The following is a 12629-nucleotide window of genomic DNA, read 5'->3' as shown; positions in this document are numbered from 1 at the left end:
AAGGCACTTGACTGCTAACCAGAAGGCTGGTGGTTCAAACCCACTAGCCACTCCTCGGAAGGAAGGTTGGGCAATCTACTTCCGTAGGGATACTGCCTCAGAAATCCAAGGAGGGGTCGCAATGAGTCGGGGCTGACTCGATGGCAAGATAACAACAACAACATTGGATATTTATTATAAAAAATAATAAATTTCTGCTGAAACACTGCATAAAAATTTTAGACAGTCATTTTGGTGTTACCTCTTCTGATAGTGTCATCCAGCCTCATTCGTATCCCCAGCCCTGTAATTCCTTAGTGATATCACTGAGTTCCTTACAGAAATATCATTTATGAAAACCATTATATTGGAGACTATATAGAGTACTTTGCCTCTGGAATTTAAATATCATAGGTTAAGAAATTTATAAATATGTGTTTTTGTAGGTAGAATCTCTTATTCTACCTTATATATATATAAAGTAAGGGAAATAACAATAAAGGAAATTTATTTGAGAAAAAGCTTCAATATCCCTGTGATAGCTGGAGCTGTGTATCAACTTGGCTGGGCCACAATTCTGTGTGGTTTAAGCAATTGTGATGTGGGTTATTCCCATGATGTTTTAGTCTAAGAAGAATTTTAAATTTTTATTTCTGTTCTAGTTACTGTGTACCCCTGTGATAGCTGGAGCTGTGTATCAATTTGGCTGGATTACAATTCTGTGTGGTTTAAGCAATTGTGATGTGAGTTGTTCCAATGATGGGATCAGATGTATATATTTTGAGAAGCCAATCCATTGAAAGAGAGTTTCTCTAGGGGTGTGGCCTGTTCCAGTATATTTTGGACATCCTGGGATAAAAGACACTGTTCTATGGATCGGGATTCTGTTGTGCTGGCTACAACTGTCTGTGAGCAAACAATCCACCATTCAGCCCGGAGATCTTGGATTCGTCATTCGTTGGAGTCAAGAGGCAGTATACTGTGTGCCAACCTTGAGCTCCTCAGGCCCTACAGCTGTGTGAGTCAGGAAAAGCCTCCAGCTTGACATTTGATCCAAGAACTTTGGACTTGCCTGCTTCTATAAGTGTGAGCCATTTTCCGAAGATAAATTTCCCTTTCTCTCTATATATAAGCTTTACTGGTTTTGTTTCTCTAGAGAACCCAGTCTAACACAGCCCCCTTGCTGGCATGTCCCATCTATGGAGGTTGCCTAGTGTTTTCACCTTCTCATTAATTGAGTCCTTCCTCTCTTTATATAATAGGAGAGCAAGGTGATGTGAACAACTACTTTTACCTCTTTTTCACTGTGAATCAACATTCCTTCATTCTTTTTCACACTTTATTCAATTACATTATAAGACCCAATAAAATTCTATAGTTAATATAGTATTCTTTTTGTTCACCCGCTTCTTAACACTCTCTCTCTCTCTCTGTATCAATTTTACTCTCCAAATTTTCACCTACTCTATCAATACACTAGGTATTCTCACAGTTCTCATTTTAAATATGTAACTTTAAAGTTTAAGTGAAACCATAAAACTCCCAATGTTAGATGATTGCAAGCAAAATGAGGCAAATTATAAATGCATAATTGTGGCATCATTAGTACATATTCTAAGGAGCTATGGTGGAACAGTGGTTAAAGGATTAGGCTGCTAACCAAAAGGTCAGTGGTTCAAATCCACCAGGTGCTCAATGGACAAAAGACAAGGAAAATCTTCCATAAAAATTTACAGTATTAGAAATCCTATGCTCTACGGCTCTACTCTGACCTTTGGGGTCACTATGAGTCAGAATCACCTTGATGGAAATGGGTTTAGCTTGGTTTATTTTGGTTAGTGCATATTCTAACATAACACCACCCATCTGTCAGTTTATCATACTTCTGTGGTTTGGGTTTTGTTGTCATGCTGGAAGCTATGTCACTGATATTTCACATACCAGCAAGGTTACTAATAGTAGTCAAGTTTCAGTAGAGCTTCCAGATTAAGACAGACTACAAAGAAAGGCTTGGTGATCTAATTCCAAATGTTAGCCTATGGAAAACCTTAAGGATCACAACAGAACATTGTCTTAATAGGTTGTTTTTGGTGTATCATCAAAGAGAATCAATTGCTAGAGGAGGACATCATGTTTGGTGAAGTAGAGGGACAAGGACAGCAAGAGAGACCCTTGGTGAGTTAAATTGGTACAATCACCACAGCAATCAACTCAAGCATGCCAGCAATCATGAGACCGATGAAGTACTGGGAAACACATTATTCTGTTGTATATCAAAGTTGACTCAAGGGAATCTATCCATCCATCTATCTATCTACTTATCTTTCTGGCTATCTATTCTACTTAGGGCAAAATTATTTCTTCCCTTGTATGGGCATCTATAGTTCTACCTTATTCAAAATGTAATTTTTTTCAATAGCAAACCAGAGGTTGGGAGTTCAAACCCATTAGCCACTCCAAGGAAGCAAGATAGGACAATCTACTTCTGTAAAGATTTACCACCTCGGAAACCCAATGGGGGCCACTATAAGTGGGAATTGACTTCATGGCAGTGGGTTTGGTTTGTTTTTTGGGGAGCTTTGTAGATAATCACTCTAAATGTATTTATTTTTTATAACTATACAATATTAAACCATGATTAACAATTACTTACAATTATTGACAATAAACCATTTGCACCACCCAGAGATCTAGATCAATAGTAGTCAATCTGTATTTGAGGAGATCAAATTTCTCAAATTTATAACACAAAGAAGAGTCTTAGATTTTTAGAGGCAGGTAGTAATACTTCCTGGCTGGTTTACCATCAGTTATTATGATAGCAAATGGAACTGATGTACAAAGAAATTATCTATCTATTTTAATTGTGTAGTGTAATAAGTGGCACATTCAAAAAGGTAATTGGTAATCAGTGAAGTGCTAAGGAAACTATGCATATCATCTCACTTCAGTGTGCTTTTAAGGTTAATAATAAAAACCCTGTAATTATAAATAACAGATAGAAAATGAGGACAAACACTTCCCCAACAACAGTACAATATAAGTTATTTTCCAGCACACATGAAACATTCTCCAAGATAGACCATTTTAGGCCACAAAGCAAGCCTCAATAAATTTAAAAACATTGAAATACTGCAAAGCATCTTCTCAGACCACAATGCTATAAAATTAGAAATCAACACTAGGAAGACCACTGGAAAAAAAGCAAATGCATGGAAACTGGATAACAGCCTCCTCAAAAATTACTGGGTGAAAGAAGAAATAAAAAAATAAAAAATAAAAAAATTCCGAATCAATGGGAATCAAGGTACAACATACCAAAATCTTTAAACCAAACTCAATGTCCCCAAGTCGATTCCAACTCATAATGACTTATTTTGGGGTTCTGAGGTGGCAAATCTTTAAGTAAGTAGATTGTCCCATCTTCCTTCCATGGAGAGGCTGGTGGATTTGAACTGAAAACTTTCTGGTTAGCAGTCAAATGCCTTAGTCACTAAGCCACCAGAGCTCCTTACCAAAATCTTTGAGACACAGCAAAAACAGTGATCAGAAGAAAATTTATAACAATAGATGCACACATGAGAAAAGAAGGAAGAGCCAAAATCTAAACTTTAAGCCAATATCTCCAACAATTAGAAAAAGAGCAGGGGAAAAAAAAAAAAAAAAACTGACAGTCACCAGAAGAAAAATAATGAATATTGAACAGAAATAAATGAAACAGAAAATAGAAAGACAAAGAAAACATCAACAAGACTAGAAGTTTGTTCTTTGCAAAGATTAATAAAATTGACAAACCACTGGCAAACTTAACAGAGGAAAAGAAGAAGATGCAAATAACACAAATAAGAAATGAAAGGGGTGATGTCACAATAGAAGCAACAGAAATAAAAAGAAAAATATCAGGACACTATGAAGAACTGTACTCCAACACATTTGAAAATCTGGAAGAAATGGACAGGTTTCTAGAAACACACTACTTACATAAACTAACACGATATGAACCAGAAAAATTCTATGGGCAAAATGTTGAATGATGTAGGAAACATCAAAAGAAGATGGAAGGAATACACAGAGACACTGTACCAAAAAGAACTGGTCGATGTTCATCCATTTCAGGAAGTGGCATATGATCAAGAACCAATGGTACTGAAGGAAGAAGTTGAAGGTGCACTGAAGAAAGTGGCAAAAAATAAATCTCTAGGAATTGATGGAATACTCGTTGAGATATTTGAACAAACACATGCCCTGCTGGAGGCATTCACTTGGCTATGCCAAGAAATTTGGAAGACAGCTACCTGTCCAATTGATGGGAAAAGATCCATATTTGTACCCTTCCCAAGAAAGGTCATCCCACAGAATGTGGAAATTACTGAACAATATCATTAATATCACACACCAGTAAAATCTTGCTGAAGATATTTCAAAGACAGTTACAGCATCATATTGACAGACAACTTCCAGAAATACATGCTGGATTCAGAAGAAGACGCAGAATGAGGGATATCATTGTTGATGTCAGATGGATCTTGGCTGAAACCAGAGAATACCAGAAAGATGTTTATTTGTGTTTTATTGACTATACAAATGCATTTGATTGTGTGGATCATAAAGAATTGTGGATGACATTGAGAAGAATGGGAATTCCAGAACACTTGATTGTGCTCATCAGGAACCTGTACATAGACCAGGAGGAGGCTGTCATTCAAACAGAACAAGGGGATGCTGGATGATTTAAAAGCAAGAAAAGAGTGTGTCAGGGTTGTATTCTTTCACCAAACTTATTCAATCTTTATGCTGTAGAAATAATCTGAGAAGTTGGATTATATGAAGAAGAATGTGGCAGCAGGACTGGAGGAAGACTCATTAGCAACCTGCAATATGCTGACAACAAAACTTTGCTTGCTGAAAATGAGGATGACTTGAAGCACTTACTGATAAAGATTAAAGACTACAGTCTGAAGTATGGATTACATCTCAACAAAAAGAAAATGAAAATCCTCACAACTGGACCAATAACAAGCATCAAAATAAATGGAGAAAAGATTTAATTTATTAAAGATTTCATATTACTTGTTTCCACAAATTAACACCGATGGAAGCAGCAGTCAAGACATCAGATGATGTATTGCACTCAGCAAATCTGCTGCAATAGACCCCCTTTCAAGTGCTGAAGAGCAAAGATGTCTCCTTGAAGACTAAGGTGCACTTAACAAAGGCCATGGTATTTTCAATTGTCTCATGTGTATTTGAAAGCTGGACAATGAACAAGGAAGACCGAAGGATAGTTGATGTTTTTAAGTTGTGGTGTTGGTGAAGAATACTGGAAGCACCATGGGCTGCCAAAAGAATGAATGGATCTGTCCTGGAAGAAGTGCAGCCAGAATGCTCCTTGGAAGCGAGAATGGTGAGACTGTCTCACCTACTTTGGTCATGTTGTCAGAACGGATCATTTCCTGGAGAAGGATATCTTGATCGGTGAAGTGAAGGGTCAACGAAAAATGGGAAGGACCTCAACAAGATGAATTAACACAATGACGTCAACGATGGGCTCAGGTATAGCAAGGATTGTGAGGCTGGCACAGGACTGAACAGTGTTTCATTCTATTGTAAATAGGGTCACTATGAGTCACAGCTGGCTCTACAGTACCTAACTTCAACAAGAACAACAAATATCTAAGGAAAACACTTCTGTGGAAGAGCTCAATGTACATTTTAACATAGATGCAACTGAAAAAGTCATAATTTTCTAGTATTTAATAGTTTGGCAAGGATTTTGAAATAAGTAATAGACACATATGTACCAAAATTATTAGTTCCAAATGTATACAACAACCATGAAAAGTAATAATGAAAATTTGAAGATTTTTACAACTTGCTACAGTCTAAAATTGATCAAATGTGTAATCAAGATGCATGGATGCTTACCAGTGATTAGGATGGGAAAATTAGAAACAAAGAAGAAGGATTAGCACTTATGAACTACAATATTTGCTGTAGACATGATGCATAAGATCATATGATAGAATTCTATAAGACAAATGACTTTTATTTCTGATGCACTTTTTTTTTTTCAGCTTAATCTAGGACTATACACATGAACCTCACCTTATGGATTACATAGCAATCAAATCAGCTACATTTGTTGAAAGAGAATATAGTGGCGCTAAATATTATTACTTAAGAAAAAGCCATGGCTTGACTGTGGAAAAGACCATCAATTGCTCATGTGCAAGTTCGGGTTGAAGCTGAAGATGATCAGAGCAAGTCCATAAGAGACAAAGTACAACCTTGAACACAGCCCAACAAAATTTGGAGACCATCTCCAGGATAGCTCTGATACATGGAACATAATGACAAAAGACCAGAAGAGATTGAGGAAGATATCCAGGATATCACATACAAATACATACACACACACACACACATACATACACACACACATACACACACAAAGTGAAATATCTTGAAAAAGACAGGAAGAGAGGAAAAAATTAAAGTGGATGTCAGAAAAGTCTCTAATTCTTGTTCTTCAGCACAGAGCAGAAAATGTGAAAGGAAGGGAAATGTAAAAATAGCCAAACAGAAAATTTCAAAGGTGACTCAAGAAAACGAAGCATTATGATCAATGTTCAAAGACAGGGAGTTAGAAAATCAAAAGGAAATAAAACAACCAGCATTTCAAGCTGAAATAATATAACAGAAAATATAAGCCTTGAGTTGCTTTACTGAAGGATTCTATGAGCAAACATGAATGATGCATGAAGTTTCAACAGAGGGCAGAAAGAGTACCCAGACTTACCATACCAAAAAGAACAGGTTGGCATTCTCCCATTTCAGGAGGTGGCTTATGTTCATGAATGGACAGTATTAAAGGAAGAAGTTCAAGCTGCATTGAAGGCATTGGCGAAAAAACACAGCTCTAGTAATTGTTGGAATACCAGTTAAGATGCTTCAACAAATGGATGCTACTGTGAAGGAGCTTACTTGTCTTTGTCAAGAATTTTGGAAGACAGCTACCTAGTGAACCAACTCAAAGACATTCCTATTTGTGCCCATTCCAAAGAAAAGTTATCAAATAGAATATGAATATTATTAAACAATATCATTAATATCACACTGAACTAACGGTTGAAAGGTTGGCAGTTCACACTCATCCAAAGACACTTCAGAAGATAGACCCAGCAATCTGCTTCCAAAAGTTTACAGCCTTGAACACTTTATGGAACAGTTCTACTCCACACGAGTCACCAAGAGTTGGAATCTACTTGACATCAAATAACAGCAGCAGAAGTTTGAAGAAGATAAATCAAAAATGACTACAGCCACACAATAACAGGAAACTGCCAGAGTTAAAGCTGAATTCAGAAGGGTTTGCAGAATAAGGAATATTATTACTAATGTCAGGAGCTCTGGTAGCATAGTGCCTAAGGCACTTGACTGCTAAGTCCTCGGAAGGAAGACTGGGCAATCTATTTCCATAGTGATACTGCCTCGGAAACCCAAGGAGGGGTTGCTATGAGTCAAGTTTAACTTGATGGCACATAGCAACAACAACAATTACTAATATCAGATGGATCTTTGTCAAAAACAAAGAATACAAAAAAGATATTTCTTTGTGTTTTATCAAATACATGAAGACATCTGACTATATGGATCATAACAAATTATGGAAAACATTGTGAATAAGAATTCCAGAACAATTAATTATGTCCATGGATCAAGAAGTAGTCATTAGAAAATTAGAAGATTAGGAGATACCTCATGGTTTTAAATTGGAAAAGGTGTGTGGTTGGGTTGTATTCTTTCACCTTACTTATTCAGTCTGTCCTGCTGGAGAAATTATATGAGAATATGGAGTATATGAAGGAGAACTTGACATCAGGATTGGAAGAAGACCCATTAACAACTTGTGATATTTAGATGACATAAACTTCTTTGCCAAAAATGAAGGTGACTTGAAGAATTTACTAATGAAAGTCATAGATGAGCCTTCACTATGGATTATACCTGAATGTGAAGAAAACAAAAAACTCCACTACTATGCAAATAAACATTGTGATAAATGGTGAAGAAACACACGTTGTCAGGGACTTCAATTCTACTTGGATTAACAATCAACACCCATGAAAACAAAAGTCAGGAAATTAAATACTGTATTATATTGGGCAAATCTGTGACAAAAGACTTCTTCAAAATATGATTGATGTAAGGGATGCAAGGATGTCCCTTTGATGATTAAGGTACATCTGATCCAAACCATGATATTTTCAATCACCTCATATGCATTTGAATGTTGGACAATGAAAATGGAAAACAGAAGAATTTATGGAATTTACTTGTAGTGTCGATGAAGAATATTGAAAACACTGTAGATTGCCAAAGAATAAATCCATCTTAGAAGCATACAACAGAAATGATCCTAAGAAGTGAGGATGATGAGACTGTTTCACTTACATCATGCACATCATTAGGAAAGATTGATTCCTAGAAAAGAACATCATGTTCAGTAAAGTAAATGATCAGCAAAAATGAAGGAAATCCTCTATGGTCTAAAACATGCCAGTGATCATGAAGATGGCAAAGGACCAGGCAATGCTTCATTCTGTTATACATAAGGTTACTATAAATTGTGGGAGCTCTGGTAGCATAGTGCCTAAGGCACTTGCCTGCTAACCAGAAGGCTGGCGGTTCAAACCCACCAGTCACTCCTCGGAAGGAAGGTTGGGCAATCCTACTTCCATAATGATACTGCCTCAGAAACCCAAGGAGGGGTCACTATGAGTCAGGGCCGACTCGACGGCAAATAACAACAACAACACTATAAATTGTAGCCAACTCAACCATGACTAACAGTGATAACTATATCTATATACATACATACATACAAATAAATTGAGCTCTGGTAACATAATGGGTAAGGTATTTGGCCTCCTTACCAAGGTCAGCGGTTCAAACCTACCAGCTGCTCTGTAAGAAAAAGAGCAGACAATCTACTTCCATAAAGATTTACAGCTTTGGAAACCCAACAGGGGGTTGCTATGAGTCAGAATCAGCTTGATGACAGTGGGTTTTATATGTGTATGTGTGTGTGTGTGTTCTCAAAGAATTGACAAAAAAGGTACTAGAGCTAATAAACAAATTTAACATAGTTCCAAGATGCAAGATCAAAAATGTAAAGGATAAGATGGACCATGAGGACCTCAGCCTTCACCACCCTGAGATGAGAAGATCCAAATGGTGCCTGGATACCAATGCCAACACCCTGGAAAGGGAACAAACTAGAGATTCTGGATAGAGTGGGAGGAAAAATGTGAAACAACATTCAAAAACACAAAAAAGACCAAAATTACTGGTCGGATAGAGACTGGTGGAACCCCCAGACTACGGCCCTGGGTTACCTTCCGGGCCTAGAAATGAACTAACTTCCATGATTGACTCTTAGCCCAATAGTAGTAGAAAGACCTATGTACATCTACGCCAAGGCTATGCACCTGCCTACTCTAGGGCTATGCACCCTTTAGATCAATCAGCCATGGGACACAGAGGAGAAAAATTCACATAATGGGAAAGCTAGATAGACAGGAATGCATAGTTAAGAAGGGCACAGGGAGGGTGCAATGTAGTAAATTACTTAGTACGGCTTTTCTACCCATAAGTCATTGTAAACTCAGTGGTGGAATGAGCAACTGAGGAGCTCCTGATTGTAAATATTATCCACCTGGGTTATTTCTGTTGGGCGTGGCACAACGCAATGTTATGGGAGGCAGTATTACTATAGAAGTAGATTGCCCAACCTTCCTTCTGAGGAGTGACTGGTGGGTTTGAACCGCCAGGCTTCTGGTTAGCAGTCAAGTGCCTTAGGCACTATGCTACCAGAGTTGCTGTTAGTTGCCATTGAGTTGTTTACCGTTCATGGTGATCTTATGTATAACAAAACAAAACATGCCCCCTCCCTATGACATCTTCATGATTATGGACATATTTGAGTCCACAGCTGTGGTTATTGTGTCAGTCCATCTCATTGAGGGTTTCCCTCTTTTTCATTTACTCTCTAATTTGTCAAACATGAATGCCAACCAGGATGGCTATAATATAAATGAGGATGTAAAATGGTGCAGCAGTTGTGGAAAACAGCTTTGATAGTTCCAGATAAAGTAAACATAGACTTACATGTTGTCGTTTGATGCCATCAAGTTGGCTCCAACTCATAGTGACCCTATGTACAACAGAATGGCACACTGCCTGGTCCTGTGCCAGCCTCACAATCCTTGCTATACTTGAGTCCATTGTTGCAGCCACTGTGTCAATCCATCTCATTGATGGTCTTCCACTTTTTTGTTAACCCTACATGTTACCAAGCATACCATCCTTCTCCAGGGATTGGTCCCTTCTGACAACATGACCAAAGTAGGTGAGAAGAAATCTGGCCATTCTAACTTCCAAGGAACATTCTGGCTTTACTTACTCCAGGAAAGATCTGTTAGTTCTTTTGGCAGAATATTTTCAGTATTCTTTACCAGCACCACAACTCAAAAGCATCAACATTCCTTCGGTCTTCCTTACTCATTGTTCAGCTTTCACAGGCAAATGGGGTGGTTGAAAATACCATGGCTTAGGTTAGGTGCACCTTACTCTTCAAAGAGATATCTTGTCTTCAGCACTTTAAAGAGGTCTTTTGCAGCAGATTTGCCGAGTCTGATACATTGTCTGATTTCTTGACTACTGCTTCCATTGGTGTTGATTGTGGAACCAAGTAATATGAAATCTTTGACAACTTCAGTCTTTTCTCCATTTATCATGATCCTGCTTATTGGTCCAGTTGTGAGGATTTTTGTCTTCTTTATGTTGAGATATAATCCATACTGCAGACTGTAGTCTTTAATCTTCATCAGTAAGTGCTTCAAGTCATCCTCACTTTCAGGCAGGAAAGTTGTGTTTCCTGCATATCATAGGTTGTTAATGAATCTTCCTCCAATCCTGATGCCACACTCTTCTTCATATAATCCAGCTTCTCAGATGATTTGTTCAGCATACAGATTGAATAAATTTGGTTAAAGGATAAATCCTGATGCACTCCTTTCCTGATTTTAAACCATGCACTATCCCCTTGTTCTGTTCGAATGATAGCCTCCTGGTCTATGTACAGGTTCCTCTGAGTACAATCAAGTGTTCTGGAATTCCCATTGTTATCAATGTTATCCATAATTAGTTATGATCCACACAATTGAATGTTTTTGCATAGTCAATAAAACACAAGTAAACATCTTTATGGTATTCTTTGCTTTCAGCCAAGATCCATCTGACATCAGCAATGATATCACTCTTTCTACATCCTCTTCTGAATCCAGCTTTCATTTCTGGAAGTTCTCTGTCAATGTACTGCTGTAATCACTTTTGAATTATCTTCAGCAAGATTTTACTTATGTGTGATATTAATGATATTGTTTGACATATGACCTAGCAATTCCACTCCTAGATATATATCCAAAAGAATTGAAAACAGGCACATTCATATGCATAATTATAGCAGCACTATTCACAGTAGCCAAAAGATATAAACAAATCAAATGTTCATCAGTGGATAAATGGATACAAAAATTATAGTAAACTCAGTGCAAACAAACCAACAAAAAATTAGGGTATATACCTTCAATGGATTATTATTCAGCCATAAAAAAAGGAATGAAGCGATGATACATGGTACAATGTAGATAAACCTCAAAAACATTACGTTAAGTGAAAGAAAGCAGGAACAAAAGATCACATATCATATGATTCTCTTTACAATTGAAATATTCTAGGTAGTTAAACCCATTGAGAATGAATGCATATTGGTGGTTGCCAGGGGATGAAAGGAGTGGGAAATGGGGAGAAAACGCATAATGTATATACTTTTAGATTGTAATAATGGATGCATTTTGGAACTAGTTGGAGTTCTTGATTGCTGACAAAACTGAATATACTAAAAGCCACAAAACTATTTCTTTTCAAATAGCTTTAAGTAATGATAATTTTACCTCAACAAATTATTAAAAACAAAAATATTTCTAGCTGTATATGTATAGATAGATAGATCAATATTTATCAGTTATTTTGCATGTTGCAGGTTTCTAGATGAGTGCAGATCAAGCCCACTGAAGTATCTTTATTTCCTTATAATTATTTTATTTTAGCAAACTATTGAATTTGTGTATATAGAAATTTATATTTTCCAATTTATTATGTAATTGAAATAAAATAAACTTGGAGTGAATAATTATGGGTATAAGAAATAGTTTCTTTGTGAGGACTTCAAAAGTGAAACAGATTTAGTGCATGGCTTTTACTGTAACTGTTTTTCCTCTGAGGAATTTGGTTTTTAAGTTTCTGCTGTGTATTTTGTAAATAGCTAAGACCTAAATATTTAAGATCATTTTGTATGAAAAAATTACTATTGGCATAAGAGTGGAAGTCCTACATTTTTTTCCCATGCCACATATATATTTTTTTTAACTCACTAGCATGTGTGGAATACATACACATATATATATGGTGTCTCAGTATTTTGCACGTGCTAGTACTAATATTAGGAGCTCTGGTAGCATAGTGCCTAAGGCACTTGACTGCTAACCAGAAGGCTGGCGGTTCAAACCCACCAGCCACTCCTCGGA

This window comes from Orycteropus afer, unplaced genomic scaffold, assembly GCF_000298275.1.
Source record: "Orycteropus afer afer isolate SDZICR_OR568_19922 unplaced genomic scaffold, OryAfe1.0 scaffold00111, whole genome shotgun sequence".
Taxonomy (NCBI): Eukaryota; Metazoa; Chordata; class Mammalia; order Tubulidentata; family Orycteropodidae; genus Orycteropus; species Orycteropus afer.
This window is presented reverse-complemented; position numbering follows the sequence as displayed.